Source organism: Felis catus, chromosome F2 (assembly GCF_018350175.1).
Source record: "Felis catus isolate Fca126 chromosome F2, F.catus_Fca126_mat1.0, whole genome shotgun sequence".
Lineage (NCBI taxonomy): Eukaryota > Metazoa > Chordata > Mammalia > Carnivora > Felidae > Felis > Felis catus.
The window spans coordinates 20,147,501-20,172,843 of record NC_058385.1 but is presented as its reverse complement, the minus strand read 5'-3'; the positions used below and the strand labels follow the sequence as shown (position 1 = coordinate 20,172,843).

The 25,343-nt window shown below is 41.5% G+C and overlaps 1 protein-coding gene across 12 annotated transcripts in view; it reads left to right on the top strand.

Annotated features, from left to right (window-relative positions):
* SLCO5A1 (solute carrier organic anion transporter family member 5A1) overlaps positions 1 to 25,343 on the top strand; it is a 307,828-nt gene that overhangs the window by 83,067 nt on the left and 199,418 nt on the right. For all 12 annotated transcript variants that reach the window (XM_045049920.1, XM_045049919.1, XM_023248212.2 and 9 more), the window contains one exon: positions 13,996 to 14,079. The gene's annotated coding sequence lies outside the window, so the exon portion shown is untranslated. The remainder of the gene's footprint in view (positions 1 to 13,995; positions 14,080 to 25,343) is intronic.

The window sequence follows — 25,343 nt, the reverse complement described above, 5'->3', positions numbered from 1 at the left end:
CCTCCCGGCTTCCACCCAGAATGTTACCCTAAGTGCCTTCTGTATAGACATTCTGGAGCTGAGTTGGCAACCAACATGTGCTGTCTCTGGATTTCCCCTTAGGAGGTAGACCACTTTGCTGAGTGCCTTTGCTGGAAATACCCAGAAGTTATTCTCAAAACTCAGTGTGCTGGAATTGGCACTCTCCCTCTTATTTGCTGGGAAAGATGCCCTCTTTTTTTCTCAGTGTGGGTGAAAGATGAGTATTTCCATTTCTTTATTTTTCCTCATCCTTCTCCTCAGCCAAGATGGAACTCTTTTTTTGAAGTGAGCATTTCTGGTCATGGGGTGGCACTGAACTAAGGAGAGCCACTCTGGCCTGTTCATTTTGGTCCTGTTGCAGAGCCCAGCTCAGGCGTCCTCCAGAGCTGAGCTCTCTGACTTTGTCCAGGGTGGAGTAACACTGTTCGGAAGGGTGCCTGGAAACTCTGGACTTAACTGCATTAAGATGGAATCCTTAAGGAGAAGGGGGTTGGTGCCCAGAATCAATGCAGTGACATTTAATTCACTTCCGAAGGGAAATATAAAATTGACTCTGAGTTTTCTAGCAGTCAGATGAGGAGTTAAGTATGATCAGACATGGCAGGTGGCAAAGAACAATGAGGCTCACTCTGATACCTCAGCGAACAATGCTGTACTAATGTGTGCACACTGGGGCATCAGACCCACTTATTAGCGCGAGTTTCATACCCCATCCCAGCTTTGGTGGTTGTGAGTTGAACTTGAGACCCATCTGATTTGTCTCTTTTGAACGTTGAAATTGGCAAATATCAAATCTGCAAATGCCAAGGGTCTACTGTTCATGGTTTGTATCTAAAAATAAACTGGCTGCTTAGGAGAAGTACAACTATTACTGGGGCTGAAAGCAAAGATACATTTCTACTGTCTTGTAGAGCATGTTGTATTATGTAGTGAACGGTATCCTCAACAAGATTCTTACGGTAAGGATGAATTTCGCATGCTAGGGTATTTTTGTTAATATTGCCTCATCGTAGGCTGAGGACATGTGCTACTAAAGCACAATTCATTGAACTAATTTGAGGGTGAGGTGGGACTGTGTTTGGTATATAAGAAGAATTTGGTCCAAAACACACACCAGGAAGAAGAATATTCTGGCAAAGTGTCAAGCCACTGGCATTTGTCTGAGTACATTTTCTTCCATAGTCAACCTTTCCAGCTGGTTGTGGATACTATTTTCAGCAATGGATTATCTTCTGTCCTAGTTGTTAAATGATCATTATTATTTCTTAACACTCAGCGAAAACCTCACCTCATCACAATGCATGAACACGGGATCTTTCTGACCTTGAGCAGAACATTAGATTATTTAAATTGAAACATAGGAGACAGAGAACTGGCAATCTTGCAATGCAATGCAGGAGGCTTGTTAGCCTATGATTTAATAACTCCGAGCTCTTGTGTAGCATCTCTTCTCTGTCGATTTTCATCATTGGTCAATTATATATCATATAACAGTGGGTAAAACACATGGAAGGTCATATTGATTTAGCCTGGACTTGATAATTTGTCCAGCCTTATCCTTTAAAAAAATTATCAGTGATAATTCTTTCCTCTTTGAAAGTAGAAGAAAAAAATAGATCAAATTTTTGACTTGTATCTTTCTTTTCTTTTCTTTTTTTAATTTTATTTTTTAAACTTACATCTCAATTAGTTAGCATATAGTGCAATAATGATTTCAGGAGTAGATTTCCTAGTGCCCCTTACCCATTTATCCCATCCCCCCTCCCATAACCCCTCCCGTAACCCTCAGTTTGTTCTCCATATTTATGAGTCTCTTCTGTTTTGTTCCTCTCCTTGTTTTTATATTATTTTTGTCTCCCTTCCTTTATGTTAATCTGTTTTGTCTCTTAAAGTCCTCATATGAGTGAAGTCATATGATTTTTGTCTTTAATTTCACTTAGCATAATACCCTCCAGTTGCATCCATGTAGTTGCAAATGGCAAGATTTCATTCTTTTTGATTGCTGAATAATACTCCATTGTATGTATATACCACATCTTCTTTATCCATTCATCCATCGAGGGACACTTGGGCTCTTTCCATACTTTGGCTATTGTTGATAGTGCTGCTATAAACATGGGGGTGCATGTGTCCCTTCGAAACAGCACCCCTGTATTCCTTGGATAAACGCCTAGTAGTGCAATTGCTGGGTCGTAGGGTAGTTCTATTTTTGTTTTTTTTTTGAGGAACCTCCGTACGGTTTTCCACAGTGGCTGCACCAGCTTGCATTCCCAACTTGTATGTTTCTTTTTACAAAGCTTCTAAATGTCAGAGTTGGGGCTGGGTTTTAAGTGGGCTGTCCTGTGTCTTCTGTGATTTGCATGGTCACTATTGTGTGGAGGAACCATGTTAAGATGTATGTGGGAATCGCAGGTTTCACCAGACATGCCTGTCAGAGGCTTTCCTGGTCAGCATAGACCGAGCATTCTCAAGGAGGGAGGTTTGGGAACTTGGTGGGGCAAGATCACTCCCAAGGGAGTGATAACTGATTCTTGGGTTGGGGAGCAGGGACAAAAATATCTCAGCTATTTCAACAGAGTACATTGGTTTGTGGCCCTCCAAAGGGACATGGCGCATGAACAGCATATCTGTAAGTGTTAAAAATTTAATGGTGGACATGATTAGGGGAAAAATGACTATTGATGTAGAAAGGTGTATTTAAAATTTTTTTAAAATGTTTATTTTTGGGGCACCTGTGTGGTTCAGTCGGTTAAGTGTCTGACTTCCACTTGGGTCATGATCTCATGGTCTGTGAGTTCGAGTCCTGCATCGAGCTCTGTGCTGACAGCTCAGAGCCCAGAACTGCTTCAGATTCTGTGTCTCCCTCTCTCTCTGCCCCTCCCTGCTTGCATGCTCTCTCTCTCTCTCAAAAATAAATAACCATTAAAAACATTTAAAAAATATTTTAAATGTTTATTTTTGAGAGAGAGAGCATGAATGAGGGAGGGGTAGAGAGAGAGAGAGAGGAAAGAGAGAGAGAGAGAGAGAGAGAATGAGAATCAGAAGTAGGCTCCGGGCTTCGAGCCTTTAACACAAAGCTCAACGCAGGGCTCAAACCCACAGACTACGAGATCGTGACCCAATTGGAAGTTAAACACTTAACGGACGGAGCCATCCAGGTGCCCCTAGGAAGGTGTATTTATATGCTGGTGCAGCTCTCCTGGTGTGATAGAGATCATGTGGGGATAATAAGGATGATATACACTTTTTTCTTTCTTTTTTTTTTTTTTTTTAATTTTTTTTCAACGTTTTTATTTATTTTTGGGACAGAGAGAGACAGAGCGTGAATGGGGGAGGGGCAGAGAGAGAGGGAGACACAGAATCGGAAACAGGCTCCAGGCTCCGAGCCATCAGCCCAGAGCCTGACGCGGGGCTCGAACTCCCGGACCGCGAGATCGTGACCTGGCTGAAGTCGGACGCTTAACCGACTGCGCCACCCAGGCGCCCCTACACTTTTTTCTTTTAAGTAGTCTCTACTCCCAACACAAGGCTTGAACTCATGACCCTGAGATCTAGAGTCGTATGCTCTACCAGCTGAGCCAGCCAGGCGCCCCCACTGTTTTTTTTAGTTCTATAGGCTACTTTTTATCTATTTTAATGTGATAAGAATACTTAATATGAGAGCTAGCCTCCTAACACATTTTTAAGTGTACAATACAGTAGTGATGACTGAAGGTACAATGTCATACAGTGAATCTCTAAACATTTTCATCTTGCTTAACTGAAACTATGCCTGTTTTTTTTTTTTTTTTGAAACTATGTCTGTTTATTAGTACCTTCTCATTTCTTTCTCCACTCTTTATTCTATGACTTTGGCTATTTTAGAAATCTCATGTGAGTGGAATCATGCAGTATTTGTATTTCTGTGACATGTTAACATATATTATTTAGCACAGTGTCCTCAAGGTTCATCCATGTTATAGCATATGAAGGATGCTATCTATTTATTATAGTTTATTTTATTTTAATTTTGTTTTAGTAATCTCTATACCCAATGTGGGGCAAGATTTTGTGACCTTGAGATCAATGGTCGTTTGCTCTTTTGCTCTTCCAACTGAGACAGCTAAGCACGCCAGGATTTACCTTTTTTTTTTTTGAGAGAGAGAGAGAGAGAGGGAGAGTGAGTGCAGGGGAGGGACTGAGGGAGAGAGAGAGAGAGAGAGAGAAAATCTTAAGCAGACTCCATGCTCAGTGTGGAGCCCGACATGGGGCTTGATCCCATGACCATGAGTTATAACCTGAGCCTAAATCAAGAGTCACTTCACTCACATGAGGGACCCCTAGGCTAGGAGGATTTGAAGACTGGATCTACCTGCTGGAGCGTCTACATGCGGCCTTTCCCTGTGTTGTGGCTCCATCCCAGCCCGGTGGCCCCAGTGTAGTTGGACTCCTGATATGATAGCTTAGGGCTTCGGGGATGAGCGGTCCAGTGGGGGACCAGACACCGCACTGCCTTTTCTGAGTCGGCCTTGGAAGTTGTGTGGTATCACTTCTGCTTCTCTTGGGTACAGATCACAGGTTCATCCACATTCAAGGGAGAAGGGACATCAACACCCCTTCTTGGTCGGATTGTAGAAAAGTGAGAGGAGAGATATTGTTACAGCCTTCATTGGAAAATACACACACTGTTACTTGGGCGGTTAAAAAACCTCCATAAATTGCGTCGTATTTTTTTTTTTTAATTAAAGCTTATTATAAAGTACCTATGAACTAAATTGCTGAAGTTTGGATTGGAGAAGCATTTTGCATAATTGCATTGAGAACAACCTTCCCAAGTACCTGTGTGTCGTTCCCTGTGTGTTGGTTGAGTTACCTGCCCTTAATATATTCCTGTTTGGGGGTACGAGGGTAGAAGTGGAGATGAGTGAGGATAGGGTTGCCAGATACAATACAGGATGCCCAGTGAAATCTGAATTTCAGATAAGTAAGTAAGTGTTTGGTATAAGCATGTCCCAATTATTGTATGGACCATACTTACACTAAACAATTACTCATTGCTTATCTGAATTTTAAATTTCACCGGGCATTCTGTATTACTGTTTGCTAAATCTGGCAGCCGTAATTGGGGGGACATCTGGAGATAAGCCTGAATGGGTCATTGCCATATTCTCTTGACTCTCCCTGTGTTGGGCAATGAAGGGAAGAGCTTTTGGCAGCGATCAAGAGATTCTATTTTCAGCGTGGGCATAAGCACCATCTGAGAATAGAACAAGGAGAGAGATGGGGTGAGGGAAAGAATGTCTTCCAACATGTGAGGGGAACCAGACAGTAGAGGCCGGAAACCTGGATTTGATTCCCGGACTTGTTGAAAACTCACCACGACCTTGGATAAGTTACTAAATCCCTCTTAGGGTCAGCTTTCTTGTGTGAATCATACCAACCAACAACGTAGGGGTGTTGGGAGGTTGAATTTGAGAGGAGGAAAATTGCTTTGAAGACCTTTACAAAGTTCCCTAGAAAGGAAGATTTGAGTGTCCGAACCAGTCCCCTTACCCTGAGCCTGGTGAGGTCAGGACAGTGAGAGGCACACCTGAGGGGTTTCTCTATAGGCTTTTCAAGCATGGGCTCACAGTGCTGTTTTTTTGTTTTAATTTTTTTAAGTTTATTGATTTGTTTTGAAAGAGAGAGGGAGCAATTACAGGAGGGGCAGAGAGAGGGAGAGAGAGAATCCCAAGCAGGTTCACACTATCAGCACTCAGCCCCACGTGGGGCTCCAACTCACAAACTGTGAGATCATGACCTGAGCTGAAATCAAGAGATGGACTCTTAACCAACTGAGCCACTCAGGTGCCCCTCACATGGCTGTTTTTTAATAAAACATCATCCCGAGGTGTTGTTGCTTTTTAAAATCTATCATTCCCTGTCCTACCATGAGCTATAGCAACTAGGAAAATAGCAGGCGTTTCTGTTCAATAGTTAAATGTGACATTAAGTCCTGCTTTTTCTTCTTTTTCATTCTTTGTGACTCTCTCTTCTTCAGTGGAGTTCATACAAGTTGAAGGCTGATGTGCTTTAAAAAGTTATATTCTTTTCCCTCTCTCTCTCTGCTAAGATGCAGTTTTAGTAGCTAAAATTAAGACCAGTGAATTTATGCCTGTTTCGAAATGGAGATCTGGTCAATGACAAAGGTTTTTTGCTGTTGTTGTTTATCAGTTGCTAGGTAGAAAAGGATCTCTGCAAAGTGAGAGAGAGAGTGCATACTCGAGACAGCTGCTCTATGAATAAGGAAGTAAAGTTTTAACACCGTTCTTGTAAAGATAGACCAGAGAATCAGTTTTTTGGCTTGTATTGTTACTGATTCAACTAGAGCAGATTTTTTTTTTTTTAATTTTTTTAATGTTTATTTATTTTTGAGAGGGACAGAGACAGAATGCGAGTGGGTTAGGGGCAGAGAGAGAGGAAGACACAGAATCCGAAGTAGGCTCCAGGCTCTGAGCTGTCAGCACAGAGCCCGACGCGGGGCTCGAACTCACGAGCTGTGAGATCATGACCTAAGCAGAAGTCAGATGCTCAACTGACTGAGCCACCCAGGCGCCCCTAGAGCAGATTTTCTATTCATTAGGAACCGATTGTCTTCAGATTTGCTCCACTTCCAAGTCTACCTTTTAGCACTTAGACCAGTGTTGAGCAGATACTCAAGTATTTGCTGAGTGTTAATTCAGTGAAACAGGCCACTCTTAAGAACTCTTCACATTTTAAATTTATTAAAAATATATCAATTAAGGCAATTTCAGGATATCCTGATTCGGGTATACATTCAGCTCAGTTTCTTATTTTTGTATTTCTTATTTCAGATATAGCATTGTGGGTAGAGTATATTATAATGACGCTTATGTCTAGAACTGTGACTGAGGCCTGGCAAAATCCTTAGTCATCGAGGAAAGATGAATTGCTATATTTATATAAAATATTTATATTTGTATATAAATTGTTTATACATGTATGTACAAACATGTATAATGTATGTAAAAGCACTATTTGGTGCACAGTCAAGGGAAAATGTTTGTATTAAAAACAAATTATTTGCTTTACTTTAATTATTCTAAGTATCTTTAATATATAAATTATATATATAATCTATAATAAATATAAATATGTAATATAAAATATATTATATTTAAATAATAAATAATATTTATAATACTTATGTTATATATAAATTATTTAATATATAAATATATTTAATATAATTTTAAAATATTTTTAATGATTAATTTTAAAATTATTTTACTTTAATTGTTTACTTTACTTCAATTATTTTATTTCTTTAAGAAATAAAAATTTGAGAAAAAATAGGGACCTAGAATGTATGCTCTTGTCACCAGAAATTAAAAAAAAAATTTTTTTTAACGTTTATTTATTTGTGAGAGACAGAGAGAGAGCAAGAGTGGGGGGAGGGGGGCAGATAGAGAGAGAGACACACAGAATCCAAAGCAGGCTCCAGGCTCCGAGCTGTCAGCACGGGGCCCGACACGGGGCTCGAACTCACAGACCGAGAGATCATGACCTGAGCGGAAGTCAGGCACTCACCCGACTGAGCCACCCAGGCGCCCCAACCAGAAATTTAATTTAAACAATTCTATTCACAAAATGTTCTTCATGATCATAGTTTTGTCATTTGCTACAAAACATCATCATAAAAATATTCTGGAAAACCATCCACCAAAGTCTTCTGCCATTGGAATGATTTATTAGTTAATTGTGGGTTCTTTTATGATTTGGACTCTACTTAGAATATACGTACATTTCACTGATCCTGTTCATACATTAGATACTTATGGAGGTGGGATCTTGTTCATTTTATTTTCCTCCTGGGCCTGGTACATATTTGCCTCTCAGTAAATACTTGAGCAAAGTGAATGAACTGATGAGTACTAGTTCTTTTTTTTTTTATATTTTATTCTTAAAAAAAATTTTTTTTGATGAGTAGCAGTTTTTTTTTTTTAATATTTATTTTTGAGAGCAAGAGAGAGCACAAGCAGAAGAGGGCAGAGAGAGAGGGAGACACAGAATTGGAAGCAGTCTCCAGTCTTCAAGCTGTCAGCACACAGCCCGATGCGGGGCTCAAACTCACGAACTGTGAGATCATGACCTGAACTGAAGTCAGACGCTTAACCAAACGAGCCACCCGGGTGCCCCAATGAGTAGCAGTTCTTAAATGTGGATCTTCTAATGAGGTTTAGAGAAGCTAAAATTCCTCAGAGCCACAGTGAGGGATGACATGGGGATTCTAATCCCAGGACCGTTATGTTCAATTGCCTGTTAGGGTTAATTGCTGTGTCTAATTACCTAGATGCACAATGTAGATACGTGTGTGGGTATGTGTGTGTGTGTGTGTGTATTTAATATAAAATATTAAATGTAGGGGTGCCTGGGTGGCTCAGTCAGTTAATCATCTGACTCAATCTCAACTCAGGTCATGATCTCACGGTTCATGAGTTCAAGCCCGAGACAGGCTCCACACTGGCAGCGTGGAGCCTGCTTGGAATTCTCTCTCCCTTTCTCTCTCTGCTTCTCCCCCGTGCGCACACACACACACACACACACTCTCTCTCTCTCTCTCTCTCTCTCAAAATAAATAAATAAACTTAAAAAAATGTTTAATGTCTTAGTATTCAGAGATATCTTATGGGACTTGGGTGTTCCAAGGAGGTTTGGGAAGGGTACTGGGATTTGAAAAAGGGCTCGAAGGGTGGGAAGCTTTTCACGGTATCTTGTGAGTGAGACAGGCAGGGTAAGCAAGGGTGAGGAGGTGGGGAAATCAGAGTTCATGCAGGGGAAGAATGAGACATTAGATTGGAAAGGTAGGTTGGGGACAGGTCTTATAACCAATTTGTTTTCTTTCCACTTGTGCAAATCAGTATTTCATGTATAACAATAAAATGACCAAATAGACTTACCAGCTGTGACCTAGCAATCTCTGGAAAGGGCTCTGGAGAATTGAAATTCTTTTCTCACGTGGTTTTTCTTTTCTGGTCTGAACCACGTCAAGTGTCTTCTGTTGCTCTCTCAAGGACAAAGTGCCTTCCCACCTCTTTTCTGCTTGCTCCTGCTGTTCTGCGGCAGAGAGAAGAAGGGGACCCCGGCCTGCCCTGGCAGCGTTTGGCAGGCATCCAGACCGGTCTCCCTTGTTTTCCTTGGAGACACCACGGAGGTCTGGGCTCCAGCTTTATGATACTTTGGTTAGAAGCTGTCAGGCTGGCCTTAGCAGGAAACATTTCCTGTAAACAATAAGGGAGAACTAATACCCTTAACGGCCAAATTGAAAGGGTTGTTAGCAACTTCCCACACTGCCTGCCTATCCAGATAAGTTGTGATTATTGATAAGTACGCATGCCTGGGATGAGAATGAAATTTGTATGTATACATAACGGGGTGACAGCTCAAGGATTAATGGGGAGGAGAACCTGAGAGCTGTGTTTTAAAACTACATGAAACCCACCTATATCTGAAAATACTTAACACATTTTTCATTTCCTAAACACAGGTTGTTACTGTTTTGCCCTCCTGCTTCAAAGACTTTCTGAAATCTTAGAGTGTTTTAGACAACTGGCCAAAAAAATTTTATTCTATTCACTTGTCTTTGTTCTTAGAATTTTTTCTTCATGGCCTTCTCCTGATGAAATTGTTTCATTGCTCTTATCCTGTATTGTTGTTGGTGAGGGTTGTGTTTCAGTTTCTTTTCTAAAAATATCAATCCAACCATTTAAACTTAGAGCTAATTAATCAGTGTGTGTAGGTAAGACATTGATATTGATTACCTTGTCCCTTAAAAATTTTTTTTCTTCTGTCTGGAATCTCCAGGCTGAACAAAGTTCAAAAGATCTTAAGAGTTTTTTTTTTTTTTAATGATTTTATTTTTAGGTCATCTCTATACCCACGTGGGGCTTGAACTCACAACCCTGAGATCAAGAGTTTCATGTTCTAACTGAGCCAGCCAGGTCCCGCTAGGAGTTTATGGTTGTTCAAAAGGAAGTTTTTCTCTTATTCCCCTTGCTATTTATTTCCTCTTTACAGAAGCAACCACTGTTTCTTGTGTGTCATTTTAGACCATTCTACAGCACATTTTGAGCATGTATGGTATGTATCTCTTTAAAAGTTATACACACACAAATGGTGGCATATACATACTGTTCTGCACCTTGCTTTTTGCATTGTAGATACTGGATATATTACATATAGAACCACATAGTTCCTTTCAATAGCTACATAATATTCCATTTACTAAAGCACTTCTTCAGCCGGACGTTTTGTTGGTTGGAGTGAAAAGAAAAAAAAAATTTAAGTTTATTTATTTTGAGGGAGAGAAAGCATGACGGGGGGAGGAGGGCAGAGAGAGAGGGAGAGAAAGAGAATCCCAAGCAGGCTCTGGACTCTCAGTGTGGAGCCCGATGCATGGCTTAAACCCATGAACTGTGAGATCGTGGCCTGAGCCAAAGTCAGATGCTTAACCGACTGAGGTACCCAGGCACCCCTGGAGTGAAAATTCTTATACAAACAGCATTTTTTATAAGTGTCAGCATAACTGTATGACGAGTTTTTAAATATGGAATTGCTAGGCCCAACAGAACGTACGCTAGATGTTTTTCATATGTATTTCCAAATAGCTCCTCCGAAAAAGCTGTGTAAATTTTTATTTCCACCAGCAATATACACAGTGCTGGTTTGCCCACTTTCTCACCAACTGGTACTTGCTCATATGAAAGTGATAATGGCATCTCATTGTGGTTTTAATTATCATTTTTTAAATTGAGGAAGCAACATTTTTTTAAAAGTTTTATTTATTTATTTGAGAGAGACAGAGTGAGCAGGGAAGGGGCAGACAGAGAGGGAGAGAGAATCTCAAGAAGGCTCCGTGCTGCCAACGCAGAGCCTGATGCGGAGCTCAAACCCACAAAACTGTGAGATGATGATCTGAGTTGAAACTAAGAGTCCGGTGCTTAACTGACTGAGTCACCCGGGTGCCCCCTGAACATTTTTTAATATGTGTAAAAGACCTTTGTACTGGTTCTATATAAACTATTTATCCTTTTACCTATTTTTGTTTTTAAGATTTTATCTTTTTTTATTTTTTTATTTTATTTTATTTTTAAAAAAAATTTTTTTTTCAACGTTTATTTATTTTTGGGACAGAGAGAGACAGAGCATGAACGGGGGAGGGGCAGAGAGAGGGGGAGACACAGAATCGGAAACAGGCTCCAGGCTCCGAGCCATCAGCCCAGAGCCCGACGCAGGGCTCGAACTCACGGACCGCGAGATCGTGACCTGGCTGAAGTCGGTCGCTTAACCGACTGTGCCACCCAGGCGCCCCAGATTTTATCTTTTTTTTAAAAATTTAAAAAATATTTTATTTATTTTTGAGAGAGAGAGAGAGAGAGACAGACAGAGCATGAGCAGGGGAGGGGCAGAGCAAGAGGGAGACACAGAATCCGAAGCAGCCTCCAGGCTCTGAGCTGTCAGCACAGGGCCTGATGCAGGGTTCGAACTCACCAACCGTGAGATCATGCCCTGAGCTCAAACCTAGAGTCTGGTGTTTAACCAGCTGAGGCACTCAGGTGCCCCTTGAATTTTTTTTTTTTTCTGATGTCTACTCAGTTGTCATAATATTATTTATTAATGAATCTATCTTTTCCTTGTTTATTTGAAATCCACCTTTATTGAATACTAAATTCCTGAGTGAATTTGTATTTATTTCTAGACTCTGTTTGGTTTTTGTTTTTTTTTTTAAGTTTTATTATCTTGAGAGAGACTGGCAGCACGAGTGGGGGTGGGACAGAGAGAGAGGAGAGAGAGAATCCCAAACAGGCTCTGCGGCTGCCCGTGCAGAGCCTAATGCGGGGCTCAAACTCATGAAAACGTGAGATCATGACCTGAGCTGAAACCAAGAGTCAGATATTTAACTGACTGAGCCACCCAGGGCCTCCCCAGACTGTTTTGTTCCATTGATGATGTCAAGCAAATCTGAAAACTTTTAAAGAGATTTTCACAAAGCCATTCAGAATTTTATTGAAACAGTATTTTCTATCATTTTAGAGAGCTAAAATCACCAGAATTCTAAGAGATTTGATCATTTAAAGTTCATTTATTTATTTTGAGAGAGAGAGGGACGGGGGGTGGGGGCAGAGAGAGAGGGAGCGAGAATCCCAAGCAGGCTCTTAGTTATCAGCACAGAGACCATCTTGGGGCTCAGTCCCACAAACCATGAGATCATGATCTGAGTTGAAATCAAGAGTTGGTCACTCAACAGACTGAGCCACTGAGGCGCCCCTGAAAGATTTGATTTTTTGATTTGTTAAAAAACCTTATGATTTGTTCAATGTTTTAGCCCCACCTTCAGCAGAAAATGCCTGCACTTTGTGCTATTACAAGTTGTGGGTCCTCATGCAAACATTATGCATGAAAACAAAATATTTCGCATTAGTTTTAGTAACTCTCTTCTTTGTTGTTTTGTCATTTTAATATTGAAATATATGTAAAACACTGTTGGTAGTATCGTTATGTCTCCTCACTGTATCATTAAAGATGAAACTTTCAAATATGCTTCCATTTCCTTTTCCTTCCAAGTAAAAATCTTACAAAATTGTGGTAACATAAAACTGACCTGTTGACCGTTTCCAAGTGTCCGTAGTTCACTGGCACTGAGTACATTTGCATTGTTGTGCAACCACCGCCATTAATCATTTAGTCTTTTAAAGAAACGTACAGCTTGTCTTTAAAAAGGTAGAGATCAGCTTAAAAATGATACGTTGAATCCCTGAGAAGCAAAAGCCAGTCAGTAATTTGAAACTGATGCGCATAGCGTCTTTCTGGAACACAAATGCGTTCTATAAAAGGAATGTGTTTCTTGGCTCTAAGTGCCAATACATTAAGTCTGTCCACTTAGAAATTGATCTGAAACCTGGTTCTTAAACTCTCATATTCAGCCTGAGCTCAGAGACCAAGCTGTGTGCTCTGTCCTCGTTATCCTTAGGACAACAGGACACATCAGCGCCCACCGGGCTCAGTAGCCGTGGCCTTCTATGCGGAATTGTCCAAGGCCCGCCCAGAGCTTTTTACTTTGGGGATGAGGTTCTCCTAATGTTACTTAAGTAAATGAAGAAATGCCTCTTTCATGGCTCCTGAATGCATGTCCCCCGCCCCCTTCTCATCTTGCTTCGGGTGTCTCTCCCACCAAATGTGCCACTTAATCTGGGAATATCTTTTTTTTTTTCCTTCTTCTTCCATATAGACATATGTCAGTGGTGCTGTGAATGAAAAGGTGCTAGCCAGCCATATTGTTAATCACTACCACATACAAAAGTGTTATCCAGGCAGGGCTCTAAGGGCCGTCCTTCCGAGTGGAGTGGCCCGTTTCCAGAGGGAGTGTTTTTTCTCTGTGTCATGTGGAGGGACATATGTTAATGAATGGGGGCAGGAGAGAGGCAATTAAAGGGAAGCTCTTGGCCTCTGGCAGCAGAGTCAGCTCTTGGAGCGGGATCAGGAGCAGCTGTGCACTTCTTCCTGACGAGACCCCAACCCCCTGCGCATCGAGGAGGCCGCCTTCCGGCAGGTTACCGCCACAACTGACCACACGAGGGCTATCGCCGTTCTGGTTTCCGGTGGCTACTGCCCTCTATTTTATACATTCTTTTCGGTGCACTTATTTGCCTAACTTGTCTCACGGAAGTTACAAATTCACATCCTGTCGCGGGAAATTATAGGGCACCACAGATTATATTTGTGACTGGAATTAATCTTTGCGTGAGAAAGGGATAAAGATGTCCCCCCTCTCCACTTTCTGAATGATGTTGAGAGAAGCTGGAAAGAAAAAAATCTGAACGGGCACTGCATCTACCAGTGACAGTCAGGGAGTGTGAGAAACCATGTCAGAGCCTTGAGTTTTTGTTTTTTCTTCTGTAGCTGACTTGAAGAATAACAACAGTATTTTCCTCGTAGGGCTGTGGGGAGCGTTGAAGCAAGTTAATGGACACATAACGCTCAGATGAGTGCCCAGTACTCAATAATCTCCGGGCTTTTGTTGTAAGTATTCTAATCATGACTTCATTCCTCAGTCCATCTCTGAGTATATTCTGAGACGTCAGCATTTTTGAGGACCTCCCTTTTAGGTTTGCTTCAACCTGCTCTGGAGGGGAAAGCTACCATGATCCCTGCTTCTCTGTGACACAAAACAAAACAGACACAATTCTATGACAACTTGTATTTTGTTTTGGCTCAGAACTAGAGGTCACCTTGCTTATTTTTCTCCAATAAATGATGCTTTCTTTCAGTGTATTTGTTCATAGAAAGACATTTTGGAAGAGAAAACGGGTTTTGGAATCTTAAACTCAGAAGGTTTTCATTCATTCATTCCCCTGCCTGGGTGCTGTTCCCTTCCTTAGCTGGGAATACAGAAACGAGCAAGCAGATGTGGCTGCTGCCCTAGGGAAGTTTTCCTTCTATTTTATAAATTTATTTATTTATTTATTTATTTATTTATTTATTTATTATTTTTTAAATTTTTTTTTCAACGTTTTTTTTTTTTTAATTTTTATTTTTGGGACAGAGAGAGACAGAGCATGAATGGGGGAGGGGCAGAGAGAGAGGGAGACACAGAATCAGAAACAGGCCCCAGGCTCTGAGCCATCAGCCCAGAGCCCGACGCGGGGCTCGAACTCACGGACCGCGAGATCGTGACCTGGCTGAAGTCACGCTTAACCGACTGCGCCACCCAGGCGCCCCTATAAATTTATTTTTTATTTAAAAAAATGTTTATTTATTTGAGAGAGAGAGAGAGAGAGCAAGCAGGGGAAGGGCGGAGAGAAGGGAGAGAGAAAATCCCAAGCAGGCTCCATGCTGTCAGCACCAAGCCCAGTGGGGTCTCGATCTCATGAACCATGTGTTCATGACTTGAGCCCAAGTAGGCAGCTTAACTGACTGAGCCACCCAGGTGCCCCTGCCCTAGGGAAGCTTTCCTTCTAGAATGGAAAACAGGCAATAAACATATGAATAAGTGGACAAAGCAATTTAAACTATAAATACGTGTTATAAGAAAGCAAAACAGACATTTGTTAAGTTAAAGAGGCACTGGGGTGGGAGAGGGGTTGATGTAGATGGGTAGTCTTGGAAGTTTTGTTTTGTTTTTTTTTTTTAGTTTATTTTGAGAGAGAGTTCAAGAGCAAGCACACATGAGCATGGGAGGGGCAGAGAGAGAGAGAGAGAGAGAGAGAGAGAGAGAATGAGAATGAATCCCAAGCAGGATCTGCACTGCCAGCTCAGATCCTGGTTCGGAGCTCAAACTCAGACACTGTGAGACCACGACCTGAGCCGAAACCAGGAGTTGGTCACTTAGCCAACTGAGCCACTCAGGCACGCCTCGGAAGATTTTGAAAGAGGTGACGTTTGAGGTCTGAATGGTGAGGAGAAGGAATCCGCTCTGGAGGATCCTGGGCAAGAGTCTTCAAACCAGAAGGAAAAACAAGTGCCAGGTCCTGAAGCAGAAGCCAGACTGGTTTGTTGGAAGGACTGAAAGGCCATATATATGGACATAAAGGATAAATTGAGGCTGAAGAGAGAGGCAGGGCAAGATATTTTAGGGTATTCTCTCATGATAAGGAATTTGGATTTTATTCCAGGTGGGATGTGAAGCCATTGGAGGGCTTTAAGGGGAAGATCATGACCTGAAGACATATTTAATTGCTCTGATAGCTGAGTGGAGAATGAACTGAAGTGCTGGGCGAAGAGTGGACCAGGGAGGCTGGTTAGGAAGCTGCTACAAGTGGACCTGGTGGGAGAGATGATGGGGGCTTAGGCTAGGGGCATCTTGCAGGATGAAAGGGCCACTTTGGGGCATATTGTAAACATAGAATCAATGTGACAGGCTCGTATTCATGGATGTTGTGATTGAGGGAAGGAGAAGGCTCAACGTTTTGAGATGACCGTACCCCAAAGTTTTGGTTTGAACAACTGGGTGACTTTTGAGTTTGACTGTAGTCCAAGTTGAGTTAGCCTGTAGTCTAACAGTCCCCTGACTTTTGAATTCTATGGACTATTAACATAGATGAAAAATTGGGGGTAGTCAGCGTAGTGATGCTATTTTTACTTTTGCCATATAAATAAACAACAAAGCAGCGACTGTCATCTCCTAGACCACTATTTCATAGAAGTGTGGAGACTAATGATGACAAGGTAGGAAGGATTCATTCTGTGTAATCTCAGAACTAAGAGCAATCCTTCATTTGTTTTTTTAAGGGTTCTTATTTTTATTTTATTTGTTTTATTTTTAGAGAGAGAGAGAGAGAGCATGAACAGTGGAGAGCATGAACAGGGGCACAGGGAGAGAGAGAGAGAGAGAGAGAGAGAGAGAGAGAGAGAGAGAGAGAATATCTCAGGCTCCATGCTGAGTATGGAGCCTGATGTGGAGCTCTATCCCACGACCCTGGGATCACGACCCAAGTGGAAATCAAGAGTTGAATGCTCAACCAACTGAGCCACCCAGGTGCCCCTAAACATTTTTATTTTTCAATAATCTTTACACCCAATGTGGAGCTCGAACTTACATCCCTGAGGTCAAGAGTCGTATGTTTCACCGATTGAGCTGGCCAGATACCCCTAAGAGCAGTCCTTTAAATTCAATAAAGTGAGCTCTGGGAAAAATTCATGACATTGCTTTTTTAAAATCATTTTGTCTCGGATCAGTGGAGACTGTCATAGCTGGACAGATATTTGGAAACCACTGGTTTAGTTCAATTTTCCAATTTAGGTGGAAATACTAATTATGGCATCCCTGACAGATGTTCTAGCTTCTGCATGAATACTTCCCATGGAGGGCACACATTGTCTCCGCAGGCAGCCCATCCATCGTGGAAGAGTTCTAACTGCTGGACGGCTTCCCTGCCGCTTCTATATCCTAGCCCTGTCTGCCCGATGTACACAAGGTAAAGCCAGTCTCTCTTCAGCACTCAGTCTTTCAAACATCTACCTTTTTCAAAGGGCAAACATTTCTAGCCCCTTTAACTAATTCTCACTAGGTACAAATGCAGAGTACATAAACCACATAGGCGTGAAGTTTCGTAAGATTGCAGCTCTTTATGTGACACAGCAGCCATTCAGGGGTTTTTTGGTATCTGTCCTACTACTCAGTCCCACACACAGAGAAGAGGAAGTTGGAGACAAAAACATCTATCTCCCTGTAAGCGGATTTAAGGGTTAGATACTTGAACATCTATTTTGAAATTGAGGCAAGATGAGGAATTTAAATGCACACACAGATCTTGATCTCATAACCCCCTTGGGCATTAACATCATTTGTTTGAGAGAGACCTGGATTTAGAGGACAAATTAATTCATGTTCAAAGCTTTAGGGCTTAAAAAATCTGGCCTTGCTTACGATTAATGTCAGGGAGACTATTTCTGACTTTAAAGGCAGGTAATTTAGAACTAATGCTTTTGAAAACACCTAGTACAGTATGGGCTATTTGGTAAAGGTTTGTTTCTTTTCTTTCCTTTTTCTCTTCCTGACTTCCTCCCTCCTTCCTTCCTCTTCTTTTTTTTGTAGGAGATTAATCTTTTTCAGTTTTATTGAGATATAATTGACATACAATATTGTGTATGTTTAAGGTATACGGCACAGTGACCTGACTTAAATATACTGTGAAGTGATAACCACAAAAAGTTTAGTTAACATCCATCGTCTCTTATAGATACAAAAAAAAAAAAGGAAGAAAAAAGTTTTTCTTCTCTTGTGATGAGAACTCTTATGATTCACTCTCAACAACTTTTAAATATACTATATAGCTATGTTTTTTTAAAGATTTTGTTTTTAAGTAATCTCTACACCTAATGTGGGGCTCAAACTTCCAACCGTGAGATCAAAATTTGCATGCCCTACCAACTGAACCGGCTAGGCGCACCTATAGCTGTGTTGACGCTACAGTTATCATGGGGTACATTACATCTCTAGTACTTTTTTTTTTTTTACATTTTTATTTATTTAAGTAATCTTGACACCCAACACGGGGCTCGAGCTCATAACCCCACGATCAAGAGCCACATGTTCTTCTGACTGAGCCAGCCAGGTGTGCCCACCCCCACAGTACTTATTTATTTCATAACTGGAAGGCTATCCTCTGACTACCTGTCTAGAACATTCCCTCCCTTCTCCCTCTGGTAACCACACATCTGATCTCTTTTTTTTATGAGTTTTATTTTATTCTATTTTTTTTTAGATTCCACATATGAGTGAGCTCATATATTGTTTCTCTTTCTCTATCTGACTTATTTCACTTAGCATAATGCCCTCAATGTTGTCTCCAATGGCAGGATCCCCTTCATTTGTAAGGGTGAATAATATCCCCTTGTATATGTACACCACATTTTCTTTATCCGTTCATCAATCAGTGGACAGAGGTTGTTTCCATGTCTTGGATATTGTAAATAATGTTGCAATGGACATGGGAGTGCAGATATCTCTTAGACATGGTGAAGTGGAAAAATGGAAATCCTGGATCATAAGTTCCTGGATCATAGTTCTACCTTTTAGTTTTTTAGGATCCTTCATACTGTTTTCCATAGTGCTTGTGTCAACTTACAATCCCAACAATGGTGCACAAGCATTTCCTTTTCTCCACGTCCTCACTAGCATTTGTTACCTCTTGTCTTTTTGGTAATGGCCATTCTCACAGGTGTGAGGTGAATTCTTACTGCAATTCTGATTTACATTTCCCTAATAATTAGAGGATTGTCAAGCACCTTTTCATGTACCTATGTGACCATTCACATATCCTTTTTCGAAGAATGTCTATTCGTGTCCTTTGCCCATCTTATTTAAGGGTTGAGGGAGGGACAGAGGGAGAGAGAGAGAGAGAGAGAGAGAGAGAGAGAGAGAGAGAGAGAGAGAGAATTCCAAGCAAGCTCTGTGCTGTTAATGCAAAGCCTGACCTGGGGCTCAAACTCACAAATTGTGAGATCATGACATGAACCAAAATCGAGAGTTGGATGCTTAACCAACTGAGCCACCCAGGTGCCTCCTTTGCCCATTAAAAAACAATTTTTAATGTTTTTATTTATTTTTGAGACAGAGAGAGACAGAGTATGAGCAGGGGAGGGGCAGAGAGAGAGGGAGACACAGAATTGGAAGCAGGCTCCAGGCTCCGAGCTGTGAGCACAGAGCCCGATGTGGGGCATCAAACTCACAGACTGTGAGATCATGACCTGAGCTGAAGTCGGATGCCCAACCGACTGAGCCACCCAGGTGCCCCTCCTTTGCCCATTTTTAATTGGATTGTTTATTTTGTTTTTTTGCTATTGAGTTGTTTGATATTAACCCCTTATCAGATGTATGATTTGCATGTATTTTCTTCCCATTCTGTAGGTCATCTTTTCATTTTGTTGTTTGTTTGTTTTTTTGCTGTGCAAAAGGTTTTTAGTTTGATGTAGTCCCACTCGTTTATTTTTTATTTTGTTTCTTGTGCTTTTTGGTGTCGTATTAAAAAAATCATTGCCTAGACCCATGTCATAAAGCTTTTCTCCTATGTTTATCCTGTCACCCAGAATCAGAGAGCAGCATCTATGCCAGCCATTCCCTCCTGGAAGGGCCAGATCCTCAGATTACTCCCAGTTTTGCCCAGTTTACCCTTCCCAAGAGTAGGTTGGGAATCTTTCTTTGGCTGAGTGACCCGTGGTTACATTCCAGTGCAGGCAGCCTGGCCATGATTGCCTGCAAATCCCACTCCTTCTCAGACCCTTTGAGGGGGTGGGGTTGCCTTGCCCAGTCTGGAGGAAGCCACTCACTGGCAAGGAACAGTGGCTTCTGTCTGTCCTGAAGTACACAATAAGGCCAGTGACTGTATATTTTTACTTATTTTGTTTTTATTTTGTGTATAATGTGGTTCTCAATGACTAAGTTTCCTTTTCTGGGACAAGGGCTGCCCGATGTTAGCTTTCTAATATTGTTCAGTTTTAATATTGTGTACCTATTGAACCCTCAAATTTAAAAACAATCTTTTCCATGGGGTGCCTTGGAGGCTCAGTCGGTTAAGCGTCTGACTTCGGCTCAGGTCCTGATCTCGTGGTTCATGAGTTCAAGCCCAGCTCTGTGCTGACAGCTTGGAGTCTGGAGCCTGCTTTGGATTTTGTGTCTCCCTCTCTCTACCTACCCCTCACCCGCTCACACACACATACTCTCTCTCTCTCTCAAAAATAAATAAGCATTAAAAATAAATAAATAAAAACAATATTTTCCGATATTCCAGGTTTTACTTCTGCAAACACATTAAGGGCTCTAAGAAAAAAAAAAAAAAAACAACTCTCCATGAAGTTTAGGAACACCCTGCAGTTTAGGAACCATCCAGCATCTTTATTTTTATTTATTTTTTTAGGATTTTATTATTAAAATAATTGTTTATTTATTTTTGCGAGAGGGAGAGAGAGAACACAAGTTGGGGAGGGCCAGAGAAAGAGAGGAGAGAGAGAGACAGAACCCGAAGCAGGCTCCAGGCTCTGAGCTGTCAGCACAGAGCCCGATGCCGGGCTCGAACCCACAGATGACGAGATCATGACCTGAGCCGAAGTTGGCTGCTTAACCAACTGAGCCACTCAGGTGCTCCTAAGATTTTAAGTAATCTCTATACCCAACATAGGGCTCAAACTCACAATCTCGGGGACACCTGGGTGTCTCAGTCGGTTGAGTGTCCCACTCTTGATTTTGGCTCAGGTCCTGATCCCAGAGTCATGGGATGGAGCCTTGTGTGGGGCTCCAGGCTGAGTGTGGAGCCTGCCTTAAATTCTCGCTCTCTCTCCCTCTGTCCATCTCCCCTGCTCTCACTCTGTCTCTAAAAATAAGAATTAAAAAAAAAAATCCCAAACCTTAAAACAAAAAAACAAAAAAACACCTCACAACCTAGAGGTCAAGAGTCACATGCTCCACTGACGGAGCCCGTCACGTGCCCCTATCCAGCAGCTTTAAAGGGCCAGGTTAGGAATTTATCCTTGAGGCATCCTAAATGACCAAATGTAAGGATAATGCCAGTTTGTACTCATTTGTGGAACTGGTAATCCTACGTGAGCAAGAATCCCTGTGCAATGTGAGGCTGTACAAATGGGGCAGGTGTGGCCCTGCGGAGAGAGCTCCTCCACGTAGGGTCCTGCAAGGGGCCTGGACATGTGGTGGGGGAGGACCTCTGGGGGGATTGAGCCTCGCTTCGCCTTTGTCCAGGCTCCCCCTTGCTCACTAGGTTCTAAGTCCTCCTGGTCTTTCTGTTCTCCCAGCAAGCCAAGCTTGTTCTTAGGCTCTTCGCACTTGCTTTTGCTATTACTTTCTGCTCCCTTTTAGATATTCACATGCTTGCTTGAGTCATTTCAATCACCTCTTACCTCTGACGTCACTTTCTCAGAGAACCTACTTTGACCTCTCTCCTCATCCCCTTTAAAGGCACAATGTCTTGTTTTCTTTTCTTCAAAGCACTTATTTTATTCATGTGTTGCCTCCTGTCTCCCTTTCTCTGCTAAAATATAGGCACCAGAGGAGCAGAAAACCACATCTGTCTTCTTAACTCTGTATCCCCAGTGCCTAGAACATAAAAGATCTTCAACAAATTTTGTCGCATGGTTGGATGATAGTGTCCATTTTGGGAAGAGAGGCAAGAGAGAATCTACCTTTTGCCACTTTGCAGTGCTCCTCCCTGGGACTTCTCCTTGATGTGGAGGAAAACAACCTTCTTTTCTCCTCAGTTCGGGTGTTTTAGGTGAGCTGTTGCTACTTGGGAGAGCTACCCAGTTGGCTTAGTTTGTAAATCTCATCTCCCCTGTTTGTGGTGTGGGCCTTTTCCAATCATAGTGCACTAGTCATATGTCTGAGTAGGCATAAGAAAAATCGATTAGAAGTAAGAAAAATAGGAAAGGAAGAAAAGGGGGACTAAGGTAAAAATAGGGAGAGGTAAAAGGTTGAAGGAGTTAAGATGAAGAACCGTCTAGGGGCACCTGGCTGACTCAGTTGGTAGAACACACAACTCTTGATCTCAGGGTCATGAGTTCAAGCCCCATGTTGGGTGTGGAGCTGACTGAAAAAAAAATTGTAGCACTCAACCAAGTGTGACCTTATTTCTGAAGATTTATTATAAATAAAAGGACTGTGTAGAGAACTGAAAAATATTCATAACCTATTGAGAAAATTAAAAAATGGAATAAAAAAAAAAGAATCATCTAAGAAAAAACTGAAAAAGGAGTTCCTGGGTGGCTCAGTTGGTTAAGCGTCTGACTTTGGCTCAGGTTATGATCTTGCAGTTTGTGGTTTTTGAGCCCCGCGTGGGGCTCTGTGCTGACAGCTGGGAGCCTGGAGCCTGCTTCAGACTCTGTGTCTCCCCCTCTCTCTGCCTCCCCCTTATTCGTGATCTGTCCCTCTGTCTCAAAAGAAATAATAAGTAAATAAAATAAAACGTTGAAAATGAGAGGTGAAATAAAGATTGAAAATAGAAGATGTGAAAAGCTACAACTACTGAAATAAAAAGATAAGTATGAAAGTGAGAAGAATATAAAATATGTTAAAAATAAAGTTAGGGAGTTGAGAATGAAAATGGTCTTTTTTTTTTAAGTGTCAAAACAAAGAAAAAAAACCCCCAGAAGTCCTCAAGAGAGAAAAAAAGAAGAATTTCAAGTGGAAGAAATGAGAGAGAAAGTAAGAGCAAGGAGTCTAAAAGGTGAAGACATTCCAGAGGGAAACAACCACTGACAACAGCTGAGATGTGAGGGAGGCTGGGCTCCTCCTTCTGGATGAAGCGTCTGCAGCGCGTGACCTTTGGAAAGAGCCGCTGCAGGGCTGGCCAGTTGTGCGCAGGCCATGACCAGCAGTGGCATTTGATAATGTGCCACCCACACTGCTCGGTGGGGCGCAAGTCTGCCTGAAATGTGAAGTTGGGCTAGTTAAACATATGCTGAAAAATTCCAGCTAAAATTTTTGAAAACTAGGTGAAGCATTTAGCTGACCTTCACTGGGCAAGATTGGGAGCCTTGAAATGTTTGCCACGGGGGGCCGTCGTCTATGAGAAACAGTAAACCAATGGGACTGGAGGCTGGAGATGAACTAAGAAGCTGCCTTAGTGAGTAACCCAGAAGTGAAATGTTCTGCACGTCTGGATTGCCAGTGAGATCTACAAGGGGAGGGAGAGATGGGTGAGACAAGCTAAAAAGGCTCGACAACACATAGTGGTGGATTAGGTTATAAGAGTCACTCATGACTCCAGTTTTAAATTGGGTCTGTGTCTTGGGATATTAATAAGAAATCCTGCCTCAACTGACCTAAACAATATGGAAAACATACCCTCCGAAACAAAACGGGTCTAATGGCAATTCAACAGCTCAAATTCAAAGGTGATATCAGGGACTCCTTTTCTTCCATACTCAGTGAGTTGACTGGCCTGAATATGTCTCTGGTTTTTTCCTCATGGTCTGAGATGGCAGCACTACCCATCTCATATTCCCATCCTCACAAGCAGATGTTAACTCCAACTGGATGAAGAGGGGCTGTCTCTTTCTGCCAGTGGAAAACCTCCCAGAAGTCTTTTCTGTCTTGGCAGTCCTCCTTTCATGTCTCATTTATCATAATCATGTAACTGCTCATGTCTAAACCAATGATTGGTAAGGGAAATAAGAGTATGAATAAGTCATTCATGATTGGGACAAGGTCTAGATTTCTCTGAAGCCAGTAGCTGTGTATGAGCTGGAAGATGAGTCTTCTGTTAGCTAGGAAGATGATGGGGGCATGATTGTGAATATAGGCAACCACCAGTGTCTGTCTGGGCATTTGACCATGGCACGTTTTAAAATCTGCTCTGAGGTCTGGTTCTAAAAAGTTTGCCCACAAACAACACAACAAACAATAAACAAATGGGACTACATCAAATTCAAAAGCTTGTGTACAGAGGAAAAAAAAAAAAAGAGAAAACCATCTATGAAGTGAAAAGACAACTATGGAATGGGAAAAATATTTGAAACTATATATCTGATGAAAAGTTAATATCCAAAATACATAAAGAACTCATGCAACTCAATAGCGAAATACAAATAACCCAATTACAAAATGGGCAAAGGACATGAATCGACATCTTTCCCAAAGAAGATACACGAAAGGCCAACAGAAAAGATAAAAAGATGCTCAACATTGCTAGTCATTAGGGAAATGCAAATTAAAGCCACAATGAGATATTACCTCATGTCTATTAGAATGGCCATCATCAAAAAGACAAGAAATAACAAGGGCTGGCAGAGATGTGGAGAAAAGGAAACCCTTGTGTACTGTTGGTAGGATTGTAAACTGGTGTAGCAATTGTGGAAAACAGTATGAAGGATCCTCAGAAAATTAGAAATAGGGCTACCATATGATCCTGCAATTCCACTTCTGGGAATATATGCAAAGGAAACAAAAGAACTAACTCAAAAAGATATATGCACCCCCACGTTCATAGCAGCCTGATTTACAATAGCAAAGACAATGGAAACAACCTAGGAGTCCATTGGTGGATGAATGGATAATGAAGTTGTGGTGTATATATACAATGGAATATATTCAGTCATGAAAAATGAGGAAATCTTGCCATTTGTGACAACATGGATGGATCTTGAGGGCATTATGCTAAATGAAATAAGTTGGACAGAGACAGACAAATGCTATATGATTTCACTTATATGCTGAATCTGAAAAAAGGCGGGGGGGGGAGAGGGAATTGGAGGAAGGGGATCAAAAGGTACAAATTTCTGGTTATAAGTACGAAGGATATAATGTGGGACATGATGACTACAGTTAACACTGCTGTATGATATACGAGAAAGTTGTTAAGAAAGTAGATCCTAAGAGTTCTCATCACAGGAGAAAATTTTTTCTTTTCTTCTTTCTTTTCTCTTTATTGTATCTTCATGAGATGATAGATGTCAGCCAAACCTATTGTGGAAATCATTTCGCAGTATATGTAAATCAAACTGTCATGCTGTACATCTTTCTAAAAAAAATCTTTTAAAAAAATATTTATTCATTTTGAGAGAGCATGAGAAGGGGAGGGGCAGAGAGAGAGGGGGACAGAGGATCCGAAGTGGGCTCTGCACTGATAGCAGGGAGCCCGATGTGGGGCTTGAACTCACAAACCGTGAGATCATGACCTGAGCCCAAGTCAGATGCTCAACCAACTGAGCCACTCTGGTGCCCTGTGCATCTTAAACTTATACACAGTGATGTATTATTTCTCAATAAAATGGGAAAACATTTTTTGTTGAAGGGCTCAGAGTTACAAGCGCACCCATTTTAAGAGAACAGCTTGTTA